At 41.7% G+C, this 21,008-nt stretch overlaps 1 pseudogene; it reads right to left on the bottom strand.

Annotated features, from left to right (window-relative positions):
- Positions 1 to 6,649: 6,649 nt before the first annotated feature.
- On the bottom strand, positions 6,650 to 12,346 carry LOC123429538 (annotated as a pseudogene).
- Positions 12,347 to 21,008: the final 8,662 nt, after the last annotated feature.

Genomic DNA, 21,008 nt, shown 5'->3' on the forward strand with positions numbered 1-21,008 from the left:
TGAACACCATCTCCCCAATACACAATTAATCTATAGTGTTCAAGTTGTTTATGATAGTCCTACTCCCACTATTACCAATGAGAAAGATTATGCTTATGTGGAGAGTAAGAGTACCTTTTTGCATGTGGATCATGGTAACAATTCTTTATGTGATACTTATATTGTTGAGTTTATTCATGATCCCACTGAAAATTATTATGATAAGGGAACATATGCTTATAGAAATTTCAATAGTATCAAGTTCCCTCTCTTTATGTTGAAGGTTTTGAAGCTGCGCTTGTTTTTCCTTCCTATGCGTATTGCTTTGTGCTTCAATAAATTATTCTATTGCAATATTCCTATGCATAGGAAGCATGTTATACTTAAATGTATTTGGTTTTGCTTCTTGATGCTCTCTTTTGTTCTACAACTCTTATTCCTACGAGAGCATCATTAAAAGCTTAAGCATATCTTTATGGCTATAAAGAAAGAGCTCTAGGGAGACAACCCTTGTTATCTTTACTTTGAGTTTTTACTTTCTGTTTTTTGTTGTCTTGATGGCTGTTACTACTGTAGCAACATCATTCTATCTTTATTTTTAAGCTTTGTGCCAAGTTTTAGCCTCCGATTGCAAGAAAGTTCAAAAGTTGTGACATGATGTCCACAAACATATTATGTCTGCTTGACGGAAAAATTCGCCAAAAATGACCAGATCATATTTTTGATCTGAATTGTTTTGACATCATGCTGTATATAATTGTCTTTCTCGCTTCTGTTCTGAGTTTTTTGATTTGAGTTCCAGAAGTGCCCCGAAAAAAAATATATTTACTACTTGTTGTTCTGTTTTTCACAGATTCGGCCACGTTTTGCGTTTTCATCATTTTGCAAATCTTAAGCTTGCTTTTCCTTTGCAAAAACCTTTTGGCAATCATGAGAAACATTATCTTTTCATGAAAATCTTTATTTCCAGTAGGGAATAAATTATTTTATCATGGGCACTAACCACTCTATTCAGCTTATGATGAGTTTTGTATGAAGGGAGTTTTCAAGTTTGCGATGGAGGATGATGAAAGAAGATTCATGAGTGTCAAGCGCTCAAGATTGGAGATGTCCCCATTCACCCCCAAGAAATATTCAAGGAGACTCAAGTGTCTAAGCTTGGGGATGCCCCCATGCATCCCCTTCTCCATCAACAATCATCAGTTCGTCCATCTCCATGCTATATTTTTATCACTTCATATGTTATGTGCTATACTTGGAGCGTCCCGCTCTTTAATTTTTAGTTTGTTTTAGTTTTTCTTGTTGTTCATAACAATTTGGAACCTAGCCTTCCTTGTTTGGGAGAGAAACACGCTCCACTCCACCCTAGAACAAAACATAGGTTTTCATGTTTATCTTTTTTGTGTGTTCTCTATCTTTACATAGTTGTTGTCATGCCTAGCTCTTATTTTTCATGCTTTATCTTTTTAAGAGCTTTTATTTAGGTTGCTTTTGGAACTCTCTTGACTTATCATGCTTATCTTGTTTAGAGTGTTGGCTTGTTGCACTGAGTTGTGTGTCTTGCATGAGTAGGTAATTGAGGTTGCTATTTAAGTATAGTAGCAACTTGAAATAGTTTTGAGGTATTGATTTGAGTAATGTTTGAACTATTGGTGCCAAGAGCTTGAGCCTATTAGTGATAGGTGTCGTATTTTTGGAAATTCATGTGTTTTTCAAAAACTAAAAATTAGTTGAGAACTCTAGCTACTAGATTGATCGCTAACCTCTGGAGGGGTTGGAATATATAGAGTACCCTCACGTTACCATGGGTCGAGGATGCGCAAGGATAACCAAACCCCCAAACACTCCTCCTCGGGGTACTTGTCTGTTTATGAATTTCCTGACTAGATAGGGAGTTACTGATAATAAGTGTATGAGTTCTTCGGACTAATGCGAGTATTCGATTGTTGGCACTTCCACCATCCATATTTTGCTAGCCTCTTCGGTACCGTGCATTGCCCTTTCTCATCTTGAGAGTTGGTGCAAACTTCGCCAGTGCATCCAAACCCTTGGCATGATACTCTCTGTCATCATAAGCCTTATTATATCCTTCCTCAAAACAACCACCATACCTACCTATTAAGGCATTTCCATAGCCTTTCTGAGATACATTGCCATGCAACATCCACCAGCTCATGACTTGATCTTCATGTCATACATGCTTTTGCTTGATCGAGGAGCCGCATGTTAGTTGTGCCTTGCCCTTATTATTGCTACATGACACACTAGTTTCATTGCATATCCTGCTACACTGGCAGAGGCATACATTTGCATACATCATGATAGTTTTCATTTGTCTTTATGTTGAGTACTTCTTATAAAGTGTGAAGATCTTATTTTTATTCTTATAAAACATAGAGTGTTGCCCTTAAGTGAGGAAAAGATCCCAAAGAGGACACATGAAAAGATCCCAAAGAGGACAAATGAGAGATAAATAGAAAGAGCCAAAGAGGCCACAAAAAAAGAGAAAAAAAGAAAGAAATAAAAAGAGAGAAGGGGGCAACACTACTATTCCTTTTGAAAGATCCATGCTCGTACTCCATTGTTATATTTGTACTCCATAGAGATTATCATTCATGCATAACTATGTGGGGACCCTTACACTATAGAACTTGGCTTGTATATTCCAATGATGAGCCTCCTCAAATGAGCTCTAGGTATTCATGAGCAATCAAGTTGGATGCACCCTCACTAGTTCCATTGGAGAGCTTACCTTACATCATATGTGCATTCGTTGCATGGAAATCCCTACTCCTCACATCATATCTATCATTTGGCTTTCTCTCGCCTATGGTTGTCCTCATTGATGTGATCCTTTCACACTTTTTTGTCTTCCTTCCCCATCATTATTATCTTTGCCATCCTAAGTGCCAGCATATCTTGCTTGTGCTCATCCATTGCATGAGTGCTCAAAGTCAAAAGGGAGAGGATCATTTTGACTTGTGCCTGACTAGTGGTCTGGGATGAGTCAAATTAAGATTCCGAAGGAGACCAAGTGTGAAGTTTAGTAGATTGAGTTCTCAATTAAACTATTTTTATGCTCTAAACCCATTTCCCTTTTCTTGCATGCAAACACCATTTGGAGACTTTCGAGTCACGGACAGCAAGAGCTCTTGCACCTTTATGTTCTTACTTTGCTAATTTCAATACTAAATATAGACTCTTGCTTGTTATTGTCTTGACATGAATTGCATATCTTACTTGCTTTACTTTGAAGTTCTTATATGTGAGTTAGCATGTCACCATACAAATCATTTGTGTTATCATTTACCTACTCGAGGACGAGCAGGAATTAAGCTTGGGGATGTTGATACGTCCCAAACGTATCTATATTTTCTGCTTGTTCCATGATCTTTTGGGTGACATTGTTATATGTTTTGCTACACTTTTATATCTTTTTACACATACGTGGGCTAACCTACTAACTCAGTGCACCCAATGCGAGTTTCTGTTTGCTGATGTCGTTTTTGCAGGGGCTTTTATCCAATTTTTAGAGCCCCAAAAATCCAGAGAAAAATATATAAAAACCAGGCCAACGGAAGCTTCATGAGCACCAAAGGTGGGTCATAGGGGAGCCAGGGGCTGCCCAGGCGGCCTCCCTGCGCGGCATGGCCCCTGGCCGCGCCCACAAGTCGCCTGGGTGGGGCCCACCTCCTTTGGTGCCCTACCCTGGCTCCTATTTTTCCCTCTTGGAGGAAACACTATTCCGAAACCCTTTTCTCTAGAAGAAATTCCGATCTCCGCCGCCATCGTCAATAAGTTTCGGGGCACCAGAATTCCTGTGCCGGCACCCTTCCGGGACGGGGAAGTGCCCCCGGATTCATCTCCATCGACGTTGCTTCCTCCCTCCATGAAGCGGGAGTAGTTCCTCCTCGGGGCTGAGGTCTTCTACAGTAGCTATGTAGTTAATTCTCTCTCCCATGATGTGATCTTGATTGTGATCATGGGCTATGTTAATCTAGGGTGGTCCCATGATGTTTCCCCTTCTTCTGTGTATTGGATTGATGTACTCACTTGATCTTATCTAGTATAATCCCCGAGACCATGGTGACAGCGGTCTATTGGACATGGATTAGAAGAATATTTTCATGAGTGATTTCCTCTTTTGTGAATTGATTGAAGATTGAGAGTCTCTTGGTGCTTGTCTTTGACTATCCTTGAGATACGTTGTGGTGATTGTGGTACTCTCTTTGGATGGCCGCGGTGACATTGGGAAATCCATAGATGAGAACTACGAACTCTGAAGTGTGCTTTTGTAGCCCTACATAATTTTGTTCCTCTCTTGATCACAAAGGAATGACCTCTGAGTACGTCACCATTGCATGTTTTAGTGGAAATATCATGTGATTAGACTATGTTAATGTTGTTGGGAGTTGCCACTAGTGAAAGATTGAAGCCTTGGCCTTGTTTCTCATCATTGTTACACCGTTTATGCTCACTTTTGTCACTTGCTACCTTGCTGCCATTTTTATTTCAGATTTACAATACCTTGTTTTACCATCCATATCATTTGTCTTTTAACATCTCTTCGCCGAACTAGTGCGCCTATACAACTGACAACTGTATTAGGTGTGTTGGGGACACAAGAGACTTCTTGTATCTTAATTGCAGGGTTGCTTGAGAGAGATCATCTTCGACCTCTACTTTCGTGAGTTCGATAAACCTTAGGTCATCCACTTGAGGGAAATTGTTGTTGTCCTACAAACCTCTGCGCTTGGAGGCCCAACATAGTCTATAAGAATAGAAGCGTGCGTAGACATCACTCACCGAGGATGCTGATGCCGTCAGTAGGTCTAATAAACCGAGGGAGGAGAGGGATAAACTGAAAAAGGAGAGAAAACTATCCAGGACAGAGAGGAATGAGCTAAAGATGGAAATTGCTCGTCTCAAAAAGGATGGAGAGAGCAATCGAAAGAAGATTCGTGAGGTGAGCCTAATCCTTGATGAAGAGTAGTTTATTTGAGTATCTTGTACCTTAAGTTTATGAGTATGTTTTTAGTTGATCGATATTTTTGTGAAATTTAAAATCTTAAGTTTATGAGTATCTTGTTAAATGAATTATTTTGCTTCTTAAGTATTTTTATTATTGTCCAAAAGAAAATATCTGGCGTTGGACAACAATGCACGACAAAAATAGTATAAATGTATAGTTGACATTGATCACATGGCACGTCATCAACATGTCATATATTGCCGGCATCGGATACCAAGTTTTTAAAAATGGCGCCGTATTGACGGCGTCGGATGTTCTCACCGTCGTCTCCCACTGTGTCAGGCTTCCACCAACCGCTTATTGCACTACCTTGTGGCCCGCAACAGGCCACCCATTGGTGGAAGCCGTGTTGGTTGAATTTTAGTTTTTTCTTAGTTTTTCAAAATGTAAACACTCTATTGTATTATGAAGACTCCTACACGTCCGCGGTGGACGCGTGATATGCGTCCACCACCTCGACAGCCATTGGATCTATGCCCGGTCAGCGTATGATCAATCTCCTGCCAAGCCCCTCTTGTCCCCTCCCCGCTTATTAACTCTGGCAACAACGGTTTTGTTGCAGAAACATTTATAACAAAGATTGTCTTACAGATTCCAGCAACATCGGCTTTGTTGCAGAAATATTTATAACATAGATTGTGTTGTAAATTCCCGCAACAATGGCTTGTTGCAGAATAATTTATAACAAAAATTGTGTTGCATAATTTTTGTGCAACAAAGTTTGAGTTGCAGATTTTTATTGCAACACGGGTTGTGTTGCAAAAAATTTCAACAAAGATATTGTTGCAGAAACACCACCCCTTTTGCCTGCCACGAGTGCGTCGTTGCCAGCCGCAACAAAGCAATAGCGTTGCCGCTTCTGAGCATGTGCAGAAGCACGCGGATGGTCATGCCTCTCCTGAGAAGAAACTTAAAGGGAAGGCCGACGTGGGCCTACCTAGCCGGCGAATGATGACTGCCGGTGGCAAGCACAGACGTGTGTGTGTGCGCGTCGCGGCGGCCGACTGGCTCGGGTGAGCACCAGCGTTGCAAGAGCTGAGGGCGGCGCTGCTATCGGAGTTGCTGGGATGTGGCAGACATTGCTCGAGGGAAAGAAAAGATGGGTTGGGGAAGAGTTAAGATAAGGGACACACGTCAACTATTGATGGTAATGGATGCTGAGTGCTCGATCCACTGGCTGATGGGAATAGTTTTCCTTGTATTATACCAACTGGATATCCATTGAATATAAGATGCCCGATGAGTATGGACCCATAAATATTGAAATGGATGGATATATAAAGTTTCTATGGGTCTTATGTCTAAACATATACCCTATCCGTTGTCATCCCTACCCGGGAGAATTTTTCTCAAATAGTCTGTTTTTTTTTTTTTTTGCATTACTCAAATGGTCTGATTGGATAATGAAGTTTATAACAAACAGACTGTAACACTTTGTATTCGTAGCCTCCGTATCTAAAAATAATGCGCAGCTCACGGAACAGTTGCTTGTTGAGTTGTTCTTTTGAAATTGTTGTGTCCACGATGAAAAGTGCATACGATTTTCGTACGACGTGATGACTGTGGTACGTAAATTATAAAAAGTTCGGCCATTCATTCATTCATCTGGAAAAAAAATGCTATAGCTGTCGAGCTGATTAAAACTGTTGAAATATACCAGGCGGAGCACTTGAAAAGAACAGACCTAGAACCGTGGCAAGCTCTAGTACGAAATTTTGTATCTAAAGATGTTGGTACACAAACGTAGGAAAAGATTCTCAACTTCTTCATTAAAAAAATCAACTTAACACTCGAAGCACACACCTAAGATAAAGCCCACACGACAAAACAAATCTCCGAATTTAAGCATAAAGCTTATCACAAGGCATCAGACGTAGTGAACACCCTTGCCCTGGATCACCTCTCCAATGCGATAAGCAGGGTTTGCTTCCTCGATAATCCTGTCAGCTGCCTCCTTGCTTACCACAAGAACCATCCCGACGCCCATGTTGAACGTCCGCATCATCTCGGCGTCTTCAATTTTTCCAACCTATAAACATGTACCGAATAATCCAGTAACTGAGTACAGGGAGAGTGAATATATTGACTGAGTGTGTTCAACCAAGTTTGTTTGTTAGGTACGTATTACCTGTTGAAGCCACTTGAACACAGGTGGCACTTCCCACGATCCGGTGAAGATGTTCGCCCCGAGTCCAGAAGGAAATACTCTCGGGATGTTATCAGTGAAGCCACCACCGGTGATGTGGGCTAGTCCTTTCACACCACCCTTGCCGATGATCTCAAGCACCTTTTTCATCCAAAATACATTGAGTTACAACTTTGGGCGTAAAAAATAAAAAATCATGGGAAATGCGGGTCATTCATCGATAACGACTAACCTGCTTAACATAGATGACAGTTGGTGTCATGAGAGTTTCACCGAGAGTATTTGTTTTCCCATTGTTTCCTGGAAACTCATCAGTCAAGGAGAGTCCACTTTTGTCCAATACTCTAGAAATAAGAATCTTTTTAGCTATCATTAAACATATACAATTTGAGAAAAAAAGGGATAAATTTTGAAATATGCACCATCTATCTGAATTTGAGACAAATTGAACTAGCTAGATAAGTGTGATATACCTTCTAACGAGAGAGAACCCGTTTGAATGAACCCCACTTGAAGGAAGACCAATGAGGATATCTCCCTCGACGATGTTTTCTCCATCGATGAGCTTGTCCTTGTCCACAACACCCATGGCAAAACCACCTAGATCATATTCGCCTTCCGCATAGAAATCAGGCATCTCTGCTGTCTGTCACAACCAATTACTCAATTGGTAATGCCTTTTTGTATTGTTTATTAGGCAAAAAAAAGGCATGGTGCATATATTACGTTTATGGAGAGTAAATATCAATTTTTTACAATGATTTTTTTACAATGAAATGAACAACGGCAAGAAGTATCACAATATTTTCAGTTAAAATTTTGTCCATGCACCAAAGATAAGAATAAGTGCTCAATACATAACGTTGCAGTTAAACTAATGTTGATATAAGAGAGACAATCCAAATGACTCGACGAGATTCATTATGGAGAAAAGCTTATCTCAGGAGGTCTCACCTCTCCTCCTATTAGATTACAGCCTGATTATTCACATCCATCCACAATTCCCTTGATAACCTATACTTCAAGTGAGCGGAACACAAGATTACAATAAGCAATAAATGTTGCGTTAAGTGCATAACAACATCGACAGTACCTTCTCTGCAATATCGACATCAAGCTTGCCCGTAGCATAGTAATCTGAGAAGACCAATGGTTTTGCGCCTGATGTATGTCATTGACACTCATAGCTACCTGCAATGATGAACAAAAAATATAGGGATTGATTCACTCTAGGTCATAGATGTGACAAGAGGGCATATATATATCAATTGATCACGTACCAGGTCAATGCCAATTGTATCATGAATACCAGTTTCAAATGCAAGCTTCAGCTTTGTCCCAACACCATCAACACTAAACACAAGATATTCGTCCTCTGTTCAATTAAACCATAGGAAACAATAATATCGTGAATATGGCATTACATTCTTGTGTCCAAGCTGAGTAAACAGTAAATACAAGGTCCGACCCAGCTGGTGGAACTTGAGCTTCTAAAAAAGGCCAATGGAGCATCATAGCACAACTTCAATAAATACAACAATGCTCTCTTTGCACGCCAGCCACATATCTGTTAGAGTTATATATGATAGTTAGAGATAACATGGAATTAGACAGAAATTGTTTACGTATTATATTTAGTGGGCTTTTTATCGGAAATTGCTTTTGGCTCCCGAGCTTCATGGAGCCCTTTAAATTTGAAACTCAAATTTCATAAAAATTCATATTTTTACATTTCAAAAAATTCTGAAAAAAAATACAGGGATAAGTGAAGGCGTAACACACATGTGTGTAAATTTTCAGAAAAAAATACATTGAAATGAGGGCTGTGCAAAAAAGACAAATCTGAGGCTTTTTTACACATGACACTATTCATCATTTCAGGTCATGAATTTGTCTTTTTTGTGCAGATCGTATTTCAAGGTATTTCATCCTAAATTTTTACACACATACGCATAACATCCTTCTTTACTTCCATATTTGTTTTCAGATTTTTTTTGAAACCGAAAAGTTTGAATTTTGAATTATTAAAAAATTTCGGCCTCCATGGAGGCCGAGCTCCAAGCGTCCGCACTCGCTTTTTATCCTCTAAGTCTTACGAACCTCCACATATACTTGTCCGAGAGAATCAATATACACCACAAATCACATTCTCTCGGTTCACATCCTCTATCATGATTACTAAACCTAGATCCACCACAACTTCCGCATCGCGCCGCTCCTGGGAGATCGGCCTCCATGGTATCTGTCGATTGTCCCTAAAAGTCTTTTTCCTATCATTTCATCGATGGTTCTCATTGTAGGTCATTTGACATGCGTCTTTCTGTTTTGGTTCACCGAACAGTAAACAGTTTGCGATGCTATGGCCTACTAGTCTCACACGCATGTACTTCAACATCGACGTCGAATCGACACCAGCTGGCTCGTCGTAATGAACTATGCGTCAAATCTGGACGGGTCATACAAGGGACGTCTTCTTGCGTCATAGTTGGCTTCTCTCGTCCACTCCTTGTCCGTCACCATCACCAACTGTGGCGGCTTTGACAACACCGCCGTGACTCACATGTGAGTGGCATCATCCGCAACAACGAGCCATCAACTCAGCATGGCGTACACCGTGTGCACCTCGATCTAATCCACCAAACACACACACACTACGATCAACCAAACGTGTGTGAGCATATGTGCATCAACATCAGTAGAGCATTGGGTTGGTGTTACCCCTGGGCTGCAACTTTGTCGTTCTTGGTCCTCACTACCCCTGGGCTGCAACTTTGTCATTCTTGGTCCTCACTGCTAGTTGTCAAAGTCACGGAGTGTATGCCTAGGCGCGTACATCGCCAAAGGCATCTCCAGCCATTGAACCGACTCGTGAGCTACAGTTAGATCGCTCCCTTGGGCCATAATGTCGCTAGACACGGGCATCTTCGTTGTCCTCGCGCACAATGATTTCCTTCGATACCATTGCTTCACCTCCCTAAGTGTGGTGCCCACACCATCTGTGCATTATCTTCATCATGTTCTCGGAGTTTCGAGTGCTTCCTCACCTACTTCATGTACAGCCGTCACGCTTCTACATGCAATTTGCATTGCCACCTTAGGATGTTGCTAGTTCTGCTGACTACACATTCATCTGTGTGCACTACAACAACTTCACCGCTGGTATGGTCGCCTGTTCCTGACTAGTGACTACACCTTTTTTTTCTTCGTCTATCATGGCTTGCACCGACATTCCTTTCGCCGCTCCCACACAAGACACATGTCTCGATGGCCTCCTCTGCTAGTCTCTTAGACATGACGCAAAGTTTGTGTTGGTACTCTTCTATGCACGCTCAATGGCTGCAACACCAATGCGAAACTTTGTACCGGACATGTCCTGGACTTGGAAAAACTTGTGTGGATCATCGTTTACAAGGACTTCGACAACATTGGCTTCGGCGTCGAAACCCTCCTCGACAAATGCCTCCATCACATTCATGTCTTTGCCACTGATACATCTTGCGCCAATGACTCCAAGACGCTTCCTTTCGTCTACGGCTTCACGTAGGGCTACCTCAATATCGGCAACCAACCACGACATTGGCCACGACATCCTATTGCACAGTTACCTCAGGCACAGCTACCTTAACATGGGCACAAAGGGCTATCACCTTGTTTCAGCACATTATCGTCTTCCTTTGCAATCAAGACCATGCTCTAGGGCCGATAGTGAGGCGATGTCAACCTCTTGGTTTCTACCTTCAGATTCTCTCGGGTCTAACTATTTGTGACACTCCTAGTATTACAACAGCCAGGGGATATGAGAGATGAATTTGCCGGTTAGGGATTACGTGGTCTTTCTACACCCCACCTTGATGCACCCACGCAAGAAAACATGGTTAAATATTTTGAACAAATCTGAAAATTTGTGGGAAAGATTACAAACAGATGTCATCGGTGTTTGCAAACTTTGGTTGTCAAATGATATTTGAGGAGCTCTATACAAAAAATTCTCAAAATGTACGTGCATTGTTTGAGCAAAATTTGTATTTTTTTTACAGATCTCATCGGATGTCATTTGACCACGAAACTTTGCAAGCATCTATAACATTTGTTCGTGATCATTCCCACAAAGTTTCAGATATTTTTCAAAATGTTTTGCTATGTTTTCTTGGGCGGGTGTATCATGGATGCACTGAGCTGGGGTTCAGCCATTACTTTCCCTTTCATCTTACTCTATCTATAGGAGGCTTATTGTCCTCTATATATACTCGTTTGAGAGGATGCATGATCAATAAGATGTTTGACCTTTTGTTGAAATTGAATGTTTCTAGACATGTTTTAGTATGTATATTTACTCATTTTAGTCTGTATGTAGCCCATATTGAACTATCCAAAACATGTTATAATTTGGAACCGAGGGAGTAGTTGTTTCTTTAGCAAACAAGAAGCGTCCATTACTCCATTCTGTTAGCTTGCAAAAACGTCTTATCCTGAGGAACGGAAGGAGTACTTAACTACACAATATAGCCTTCTCCCAAATCTCCCTAGCACAACCCTGTATCTAAGTATATATACAACGCATCGCTTACTTGTGAGCTGAATGGCAGAGAAACAAAGAGTCAAGAACTCGCAGAACTGAACGAAACAGCTCTGCAAATTAACGCACACGAACTCTGATGGAAACTCAGAGACTACCCATGCACTTAGACTTCGCTGCTAACTCGCTTACAGCGTTTTTGTTTTTTCTCATTCCTTTTACTAGCAAGAACAAAGGACCAAAAGGACGCGACCCTACACCATTGACGTACTCAAGCTACTGGTGCTAGCCGACCTGACACTAGGAACTCCATGACTCGCAGTGAATGCATGCATCATGGTGTAACTAACTTGGACAACACATATGAAGTGAAGGCGGCATAAGAGATGAAGTGAATAATACTGTGGGGGAGGATGCCGCCGAAGCCGCCTATCCCGGGGGCCATCTTGCGGATGCGGCGCACGAGCTCGGCGCCAGCGTCGATGTCCACGCCGGCGCCCTTGTAAGTCAGGCCGTCCTCCTCGGTGGAGCTGGAGCTGGAGCAGGCCACGGCCACGCGCCGCTTTACCGGTGGGAGGCCGACGCGCTGCGGTCGGCGAGGGGCCCGGCGGTGAGATGCCGCCGGGGAAGCTGCCGGCGCGGTAAGGAGGTGGAGGACGCTGTCGGCTGTCATGATGGGACGATTTAGGTTAGGGCTTGGCTACGCGCAACCGAGATTACAGGTTCCCAAGAAAAAATAAATTTGATGACTTAACTATGGTTAGGCTCCAAGGACTCTAATTATAAGAGAAAAGTATATTTTTTATCCTTCAAGTTCCTCAAAAATATAAAATTGGTCCCTTAAGATTTTTTTTATGTACATTTGGTCCTTTAAGTTACAAAACCGGATAAGTTACGTCCAAAACCAGATTTCCAGCATGTTTGACCAGGTTTGACCGGGTTTTGACCATCTTGATCAAGTTTGATCCATGAATAGTAAACTCGAAAAATAGCAAACAAATTATAAAAAATCTGAAATTTTGTGGCAACCTAGATGCTTGGGTGCGCTAGGTTCGTAAAAATTTGTGTGGTGTTCCGACATTCTAGGTGCTCGTGGAAAAATAATAATTTGTCACACATAAAAAAATTGCTTTTTTTTGCTAGAGCTCTTTAGATGTTATTTGACCAAAAAATTTACATGCACCCAAGCATGTTGGTCGTCAAAAAAATTCAATTTTTTTTGCTATTTTTGGAATTTATTGTTCATCGGTCAATCTGGTCAACACGGTCAAATCCGATCAACATGCTTGAAATCTGGTTTTGGACCAAACTTATCCGGTTTTAAGACTTGAAGGACCAAATGTATATTAAAAAATCTTAAGGGACCAAGCCTAGACTTTTGTAGAACTTGAGGGACCAAAAGCATACTTTTCTCTAATTATAATTAGGTTTCTTTTGAGGGCTATATGTTTGCCCTTGTTTTTCGGCTCTACTCTATTTTAGTTCCTGTTCCGCTACCCCTCTCGGTGTGTCTTTAGATAATTGTAAGATTGACCCACGAAAAATGTCATTGAAATAGTCTTTCGTCCCGTTATATTGATAATATAGCAACCATCCGACACACTAACGTGTTTCATGCTTGGGTAAACAACATAATCATGCCCAAAAGAAAGAACAAGAGAAAATAAGAAAAAAATGTGGGACACACTCGATCAACAAAAGTTGTGGCATCCCGCAACTGTTGCGCCCACCGGAGAGTTCCACCACACTTCAATGTCATCGGGTTACCGCGCACCAAGCAACACCTTCAAGAAAGACTGCGACGACGATGACGCTGCTACCAGGATGAATCCTAGGATTTCTCCCGATACACGGAGGGAAGTGAGGGAGAGGTACCACGATGTCCTTCAAGAAGGGTGGCGGCGCCCACAGGCATCACCGCGACGGCGCCGGGCAGACCCGACAAAGATTTCTCCTCACCCCTCACACACACAGCCCAGAACCAACCCTTGGCTTCACTACCAACTTTCCACCAACATGCGCCACCACATTCACGACGACACCACCGTCGTCTTGTTGGGGAACGTTGCATGGGAAACAAAAAATTTCCTACGCACACGAAGACCGATCATGGTGATGTCCATCTACGAGAGGAGATTTGGATCTACGTACCCTTGTAGATCGCACAATGATACGTCCATTTTGCATCATGCTTTCATGTTGATATTTATTGCTTTTGGGGCTGTTATTTCACTTCACGGTACAATACTTATGCTTTTTCTCTCTTATTTTGCAAGGTTTACATGAAGAGGGAGAATGCCGGCAGCTGGAATTCTGGCCTGAAAAAGGAGCACGTTTGAGATGCCTCTTCTGGGCAACTCCAAAATCCGTGAAAATCAACGTGGATTTTTTTGGGAATATATAAAAAATACTGGGCCGAAGAAGTGCCAGAGGAGCGCAACCAGGGGGCCACAAGCGTGGTAGGCGCGGCCACCCCCCTGGTCGCGCCTAGGGGGCTTGTGGGCTCCCTGCTGGCCCACTGGCTCCCCTCTTCTGCTATATGAAGGGTTTCGTTCCAAAAAAATCAGGAGGAGGCTTTTCGGAGGATTCGCGGCCGCCACGAGGCGGAACTTGACCAAAACCAATCTAGAGCTCCGACAGGAGGATCCTGCCGGGGAAACTTCCCTCCCGGAGGGGGAAATCATCGCCATCGTCATCACCAACACTCTTCTCATCGGAGGGGACTCATCACCATCAACATCTTCATCAGCACCATCTCATCTCCAAACCCTAGTTCATCTCTTGTAATCAATCTCCGTCTCGCGACTCCGATTGGTACTTGTAAGGTTGCTAGTAGTGTTAATTACTTTTTTGTAGTTGATGCTAGTTGGATTACTTGGTGGAAGAGTTTATGTTCAGATCCTTGATGCTACTCATTACCTCTCTGGTCATGAATATGATTATGTTTTGTGAGTAGTTACTTTTGTTCCTGAGGACATGGGATAAGTCATGCTAATAGTAGTCATGTGAATTTGGTATTCGTTCGATATTTTGATGAATGTGCTAGTGGTGTTATGTGAACATCGACTACATAACACTTCACCATTATTTGGGCATAGAGGAAGGCATTGGGAAGTAGTAAGTAGATGATCGGTTGCTAGAGTGACAGAAGCTTAAACCCTAGTTTATGTGTTGCTTCGTAAGGGGCTGATTTGGATACACTAATTTAATGCTATGGTTAGACTTTGTCTTAATTCTTCTTTCGTAGTTGCGGATGCTTGCGAGAGGGGTTAATCATAAGTGCGATTCTTGTCCAAGTAAGGGCAATACCCAAGCGCCGGTCCACACACATATCAAACTATCAAAGTAACGAACGTGAATCATATGAACATGATGAAAACTAGCATTTTTCCTCCTATAAGACTTTGTCCAGTCTTGTCCCTTGCTACAAAATGGATTGGGCCACTTTGCTGCACCGTTGTTACTTTTGTTACTTGCTACTTGCCACGAATCATCTCACCACACAACTACTTGTTATCGATAATTTCAGTGCTTGTAGATATTACCTTGCTGAAAACCACTTGTCAGATCCTTCTGCTCCTCGTTGGGTTCGATACTCTTACTTATCGAAAGGACTACGATAGATCCCCTATACTTGTGGGTCATCAAGACTCTTTTCTGGCGCCGTTGTCGGGGAGTGAAGCGCCTTTGGTAAGTGGAACTTGGTAAGGAAACATTCATATAGTGTGCTGAAATTTATTGTCACTTGTCACTATGGAAACTAATCCTTTGAGGGGCTTGTTCGGGGTATCTTCACCTTGAACGGAAGCACAAAGATTTGCTCCTCAACCTGCTGCACCTACTGAAAATATTTTCTTTGAATTTCCTTCGGGTATGCTTGAGAAACTGCTGGCTTATCCTTTTACAGGAGATGGAACATCACATCCAGACTTGCATCTAATCCATATAGATGAAGTTTGTGGTTTATTTAAGCTTGCAGGTTTGCCCGAGGATGAGATCAAGAAGAAGGTATTTCCCTTATCTTTGAGGGATAAGGCGTTGACATGGTATAGGCTATGTGATGATACTGGATCATGGAACTACAATCGGTTGAAATTGGAATTTCATCAAAAGTTGTATCCTATGTATCTAGTACATCGTGATCGGAATTATATTTATAATTTTTGGCCTCGTGACAGAGAAAGCATCGCTCAAGATTGGGGGAGGCTTAAATCAATGTTATATTCATGCCCCAACCATGAGCTCTCGAGAGAAATTATCATTCAGAACTTCTATGCTCGGCTTTCTCATGATGATCGCACCATGCTTGACACTTCTTGTACCGATTCTTTTATGAAGAGAGATATTGACTTCAAATGGAATTTATTTGAGAGAATTAAACACAACTCTGAAGATTGGGAGCTTGATGAAGGTAAGGAGTGAGGTATGAATTTCAAGTTTGATTGCGTTAAATCCTTTGTTGAAACAAATACTTTTTGTGATTTTAGCGCTAAGTATGGACTTGACTCTGAGATAGTAGCTTCATTGTGTGAATCATTTGTTGCTCATATTGATCTCCCCAAAGAGAAGTGGTTTAAATATCATCCTCCTTTAGAAGTCAATGTAGTTAAACCCAATCTAGTTGAAGAGAAAGGCATTGCCTATAATGATCATATTGTTCCCAGTGCTTACATTGAGAAACCACCTTTCCCTGTTAGGATAAAGGATCACTCTAAAGCTTCAACTGTGATACGTAGAGGCTACATTAGAACACCTACACCCCCTGAGCAAATTATAGTTGAACCTAGCATTGCTATTATCAAAGATCTCCTGTCCGACAATGTTGAGGGACATAATATTCACTTCTATGAAGATGGTGCTATAATTGCTAAACCTCACGCTAGAGATAAACACAGGCCTGTTGTTGGCACACATGTTGTTTCTGTTAAGATAGGCGATCATTGTTATCATGGTTTATGTGACGTGGGTGCTAGTGTTAGTGCAATACATCAATCCTTATATTATGAAATTAAAGACGAGATTGCACCTGTTGAGATAGAACCTATTGATGTCACTATTCAGCTTGCCAATAGAGATACTATCTGCCATGTGGGAATTGTTAGGGATGTTGAAGTCTTCTGTGGTAAAACGAAGTATCCTGCTGATTTCCTCATTCTTACTACCACACAAGATAGCTTTTGTCCCATCATATTTGGCAGACCTTTTCTCAATACTGTCAATCCTCATATTGACTGTGAGAAGCAAACTGTCACTATTGGCTTTGAAGGTGTGTCAGATGAGTTCAATTTCTCCAAGTTTGGTAGACAACCTCATGAAAAAGAGTTTCCCAGTAAGGATGAAACTATTGCCTTGGCTTCTATTGCCGTGCCTCCTACTGATCCTTTAGAGCAATACTTGCTTGAGCATGAAAATGATATGCATATGGATGAAAGGGATGAGATAGATAGGGCTGTCTTAGAACAATATCCTATCCTTAAGAATAATTTGCCTGTTTAACTGCTTGGGGATCCACCCCCACCAAAAGGTGATCCTGTGTTCGAGCTTAAATTGTTGCCTGATACTCCTAAGTATGCTTATCTTGATGAAAAAGAGATACATCATGTTATTATTAGTGATAGCCTCTCAGAGCATGGAGAAAAGAAGTTACTAAAAACTTTGAGAAAGCACTGGGCTGCTATTGGATATACTATTGATGATCTTAAGGGCATTAGTCCCACTCTATGCCAACACAAGATTAAAACTGATCCTGATTCCAAACCAGTTGTTGAACATCAAAGGAGATTAAATCCTAAGATGAAAAAAGTAGTGAGAAAACAAATACTAAAGCTCCTGGAAGCGGGTATCATCTATCATGTTGCTCATAGTGATTGGGTGAGTCTAGTGCATTGCGTCCCTAAGAAGGGAGGCATTACCGTAGTCCCTAATGATAAGGATGAATTGATCCCACAGAGGATTATCACTGGCTATAGGATGATGATCGATTTTAGGAAATTGAATAAAGCCACTAGGAAAGATCATTACCCTCTGCCTTTTATCGACCAAATGCTAGAAAGATTGTCTAAACACGCACACTTCTGCTTTCTAGACGGTTATTCTGGTTTCTCCCAAATACCAGTTGCACAATCTCATCAGGAGAAAACCACTTTCACCTGCCCTTTTGGTACCTTTGCTTATAGAATGTATGCCTTTTGGCTTATGTAACACACCTGCCACCTTTCAAAGATGTATGATGGCTATATTCTCTGACTTTTGTGAAAAGATTGTTGAGGTTTTCATGGATGACTTCTCCGTTTACGGGTCTTCTTTTGATGATTGCCTCAGCAACCTTGATCGAGTCTTGCAGAGATGTAAATATACCAATCTTGTCTTGAATTGGGAGAAGTGCCACTTTATGGTTAATAAAGGCATCATCTGAGGACATAAAATTTCTGAAAGAGATATTGAAGTCGATAAGGCTAAGGTTGATGCAATCGAGAAAATGCCATACCCCACAGATATCAAAGGTATAAGAAGTTTCCTTGGTCATGCTGGTTTCTATAGAAGGTTCATTAAAGACTTCTCTAAGATTTCTAGGCCTCTTACCAATCTCTTGCAAAAGGATATTCCTTTTGTTTTCGACGATGATTGTGAGGAAGCCTTCGAAATACTTAAGAGGGCTTTGATAACTGCACCTATTGTTCAACCACCTGATTGGAACTTACCTTTTGAGATCATGTGTGACGCTAGTGATTATGTTGTTGGTGCTGTTCTAGGGCAAAGAGTTGAGAAGAAGTTGAATGTTATTCACTACGCTAGTAAAACTCTAGACAGTGCCCAGAGAAACTATGCCACTACGGAGAAGGAACTTTTAGCAGTCGTGTTTGCATGTGAAAAGTTTAGGTCTTACATAGTTGATTCCAAAGTCACTATTCACACTGATCATGCTACTATTAAGTACCTCATGGAGAAGAAGGACGCTAAACCTAGACTTATCAGATGGGTTCTCTTGCTACAAGAATTTGATTTCCACGTTGTCGACAGGAAGGGTGCTGATAACCCCGTAGCAGATAACTTGTCTAGGTTAGAGAACATTCTTGATGACCCACAACCTATTGATGATAGATTTCCCGATGAGCAATTGAATGTCATCAATACTTCACGTAGTGCATCGTGGTATGCAGATTATGCAAACTATATCGTTGCCAAATATATACCACCTAGTTTCACATACCAACAAAAGAAGAAATTCTTCTTTGACTTGAGACATTACTTTTGGGATGATCCTCACCTTTATAAGGAAGGACTAGATGGTCTTATTAGACGTTGTGTACCTGAACATGAACAGGGACAAATCCTACAGAAGTGTCACTCTGAGGCCTACGGAGGACACCATGCGGGAGATAGAACTGCACACAAGGTATTGCAATCAGGTTTCTATTGTCCCACTCTCTTCAAGGATGCATGTAAGTTTGTCTTGTCTTGTGAAGAATGTCAAAGAATAGGTAATATCGGTAAACGTCAGGAAATGCCTATGAACTATTCACTCGTCATTGAACCATTTGATGTTTGGGGCTTTGATTATATGGGACCTTTTTCCAAAATCCAACGGGTAAACTCATATCCTAGTTGCTGTTGATTACGTCACTAAGTGGGTAGAAGCTATCCCCACCAGTAGTGCTGATCAGAACACTTCTATCAGGATGCTTAAAGAAGTTATTTTCCCTAGATTTGGAGTCCCTAGATATCTGATGACCGACGGTGGTTCACATTTCATTCATGGTGCTTTCCGTAAAACGCTTGCTAAGTACGATGTCAACCATAGAATTGCGCCCCCCTATCACCCTCAGTCCAGTGGTCAAGTATAGCTAAGCAACAGAGAAATTAAACTAATTCTGCAAAAGACTGTCAACAGGTCTAGAAAGAATTGGTCTAAGAAGCTCGATGATGCACTGTGGGCTTATAGAACTACCTATAAGAATCCCATGGGCATGTCTCCGTACAAAATGGTGTACGGTAAAGCATGTCATTTACCTCTTGAGCTAGAGCATAAAGCTTATTGGGCAATCAAAGAGCTCAACTTTGATTTCAAACTTGCTGGTGAGAAGAGGTTATTTGACATTAGCTCGCTTGATGAATGGAGAGCTCAGGCATATGAAAATGCCAAATTGTTCAAAGAAAAGGTTAAGAGGTGGCATGATAAGAGGATACAAAAGCGTGAGTTCAATGTAGGTGATTATGTCTTGCTATATAATTCCCTTTTAAGATTTTTTTGCAGGCAAGATTCTCTCTAAAAGGGAAGGTCCCTATATTGTTGAGGAAGTGTATCGTTCCGGTGCTACCAAGATCAACAACACGGAAGGTAATTGTCCGAGAGTTGTAAATGGGCAGAGAATCAAGCATTATATCTCAGGTACTCCCATAAATGTTGAAAGCAATATCATCAATACCATAACTCCGGAAGAATACCTAAGGGATATTTATCAGCCTGTTTCAGACTCCGGAAACGAAGAGGTATGTGATTCGGTAAGAAAACAGACTCCAAAACTTTTCCAGTAGGAATTTTTCTCCGTTTTGGAATATTCGAAAAATAGAAGAATTGGAAGTAGTCCGGAAAGCGCACGAGGAGGCGACAAGCCTGCCAGAAGCGGGCCCACCCCTTGGCCGCGCTTAGGGGGCTTGTGTTAGGGCATATTTTATGCCTAAGTAATTTTGGTGATTGATGACAATACCGCAAAGGACTAATCGTGTGTGTTAAGATTTCACATAACACATGTCAACGGCACAAGACGACTCGCCCCCCCTTCCATGGAACAGAAGCACGGTGTACTCTACAATTCTCTTTCTTTGAGTCATAGGAACGTCGTACTATTAAGAGGCGACCCGTAGTGGAAAGGTTTCGGTGGAATCAATTTTGCACGCACACACTTTATCTCCTTTCCCTTTCCCTGCAACTTTGGAGTGGCTCCCGCCTCTGGTTTATCTCCTCTAAGCAAAAAGGTCTCTCAGCGGTAGTATCGTTGTCCCTAGCGGTAGTACCGCTGGAGCTGGCGGTAGTACCTGATACGTCTCCATCGTATCTACTTTTCCAAACTCTTTTGCCCTTGTTTTGGACTCTATTTTGCATGATTTGAATGGAACTAACCTGGAGTGACGCTGTTTTCAGCAGAATTGCCTTGGTGTTATTTTTGTGCAGAAATCAAAGGTCTCCAAACGTCCTGAAAATTTACGGGGAGTAGTTTTGGAAAATAAGAAAAATATCTGCGCCAAGTTCCACCTCAGGGGGTGGGCTAGTGGGCCACAAGCCCTGGCTCCGCCACCACCCCCCTGGTGGCGGTGGGCAGGCTTGTGGGACCCAC

The sequence above is a fragment of the Hordeum vulgare genome, chromosome 2H (assembly GCF_904849725.1).
Source record: "Hordeum vulgare subsp. vulgare chromosome 2H, MorexV3_pseudomolecules_assembly, whole genome shotgun sequence".
Lineage (NCBI taxonomy): Eukaryota > Viridiplantae > Streptophyta > Magnoliopsida > Poales > Poaceae > Hordeum > Hordeum vulgare.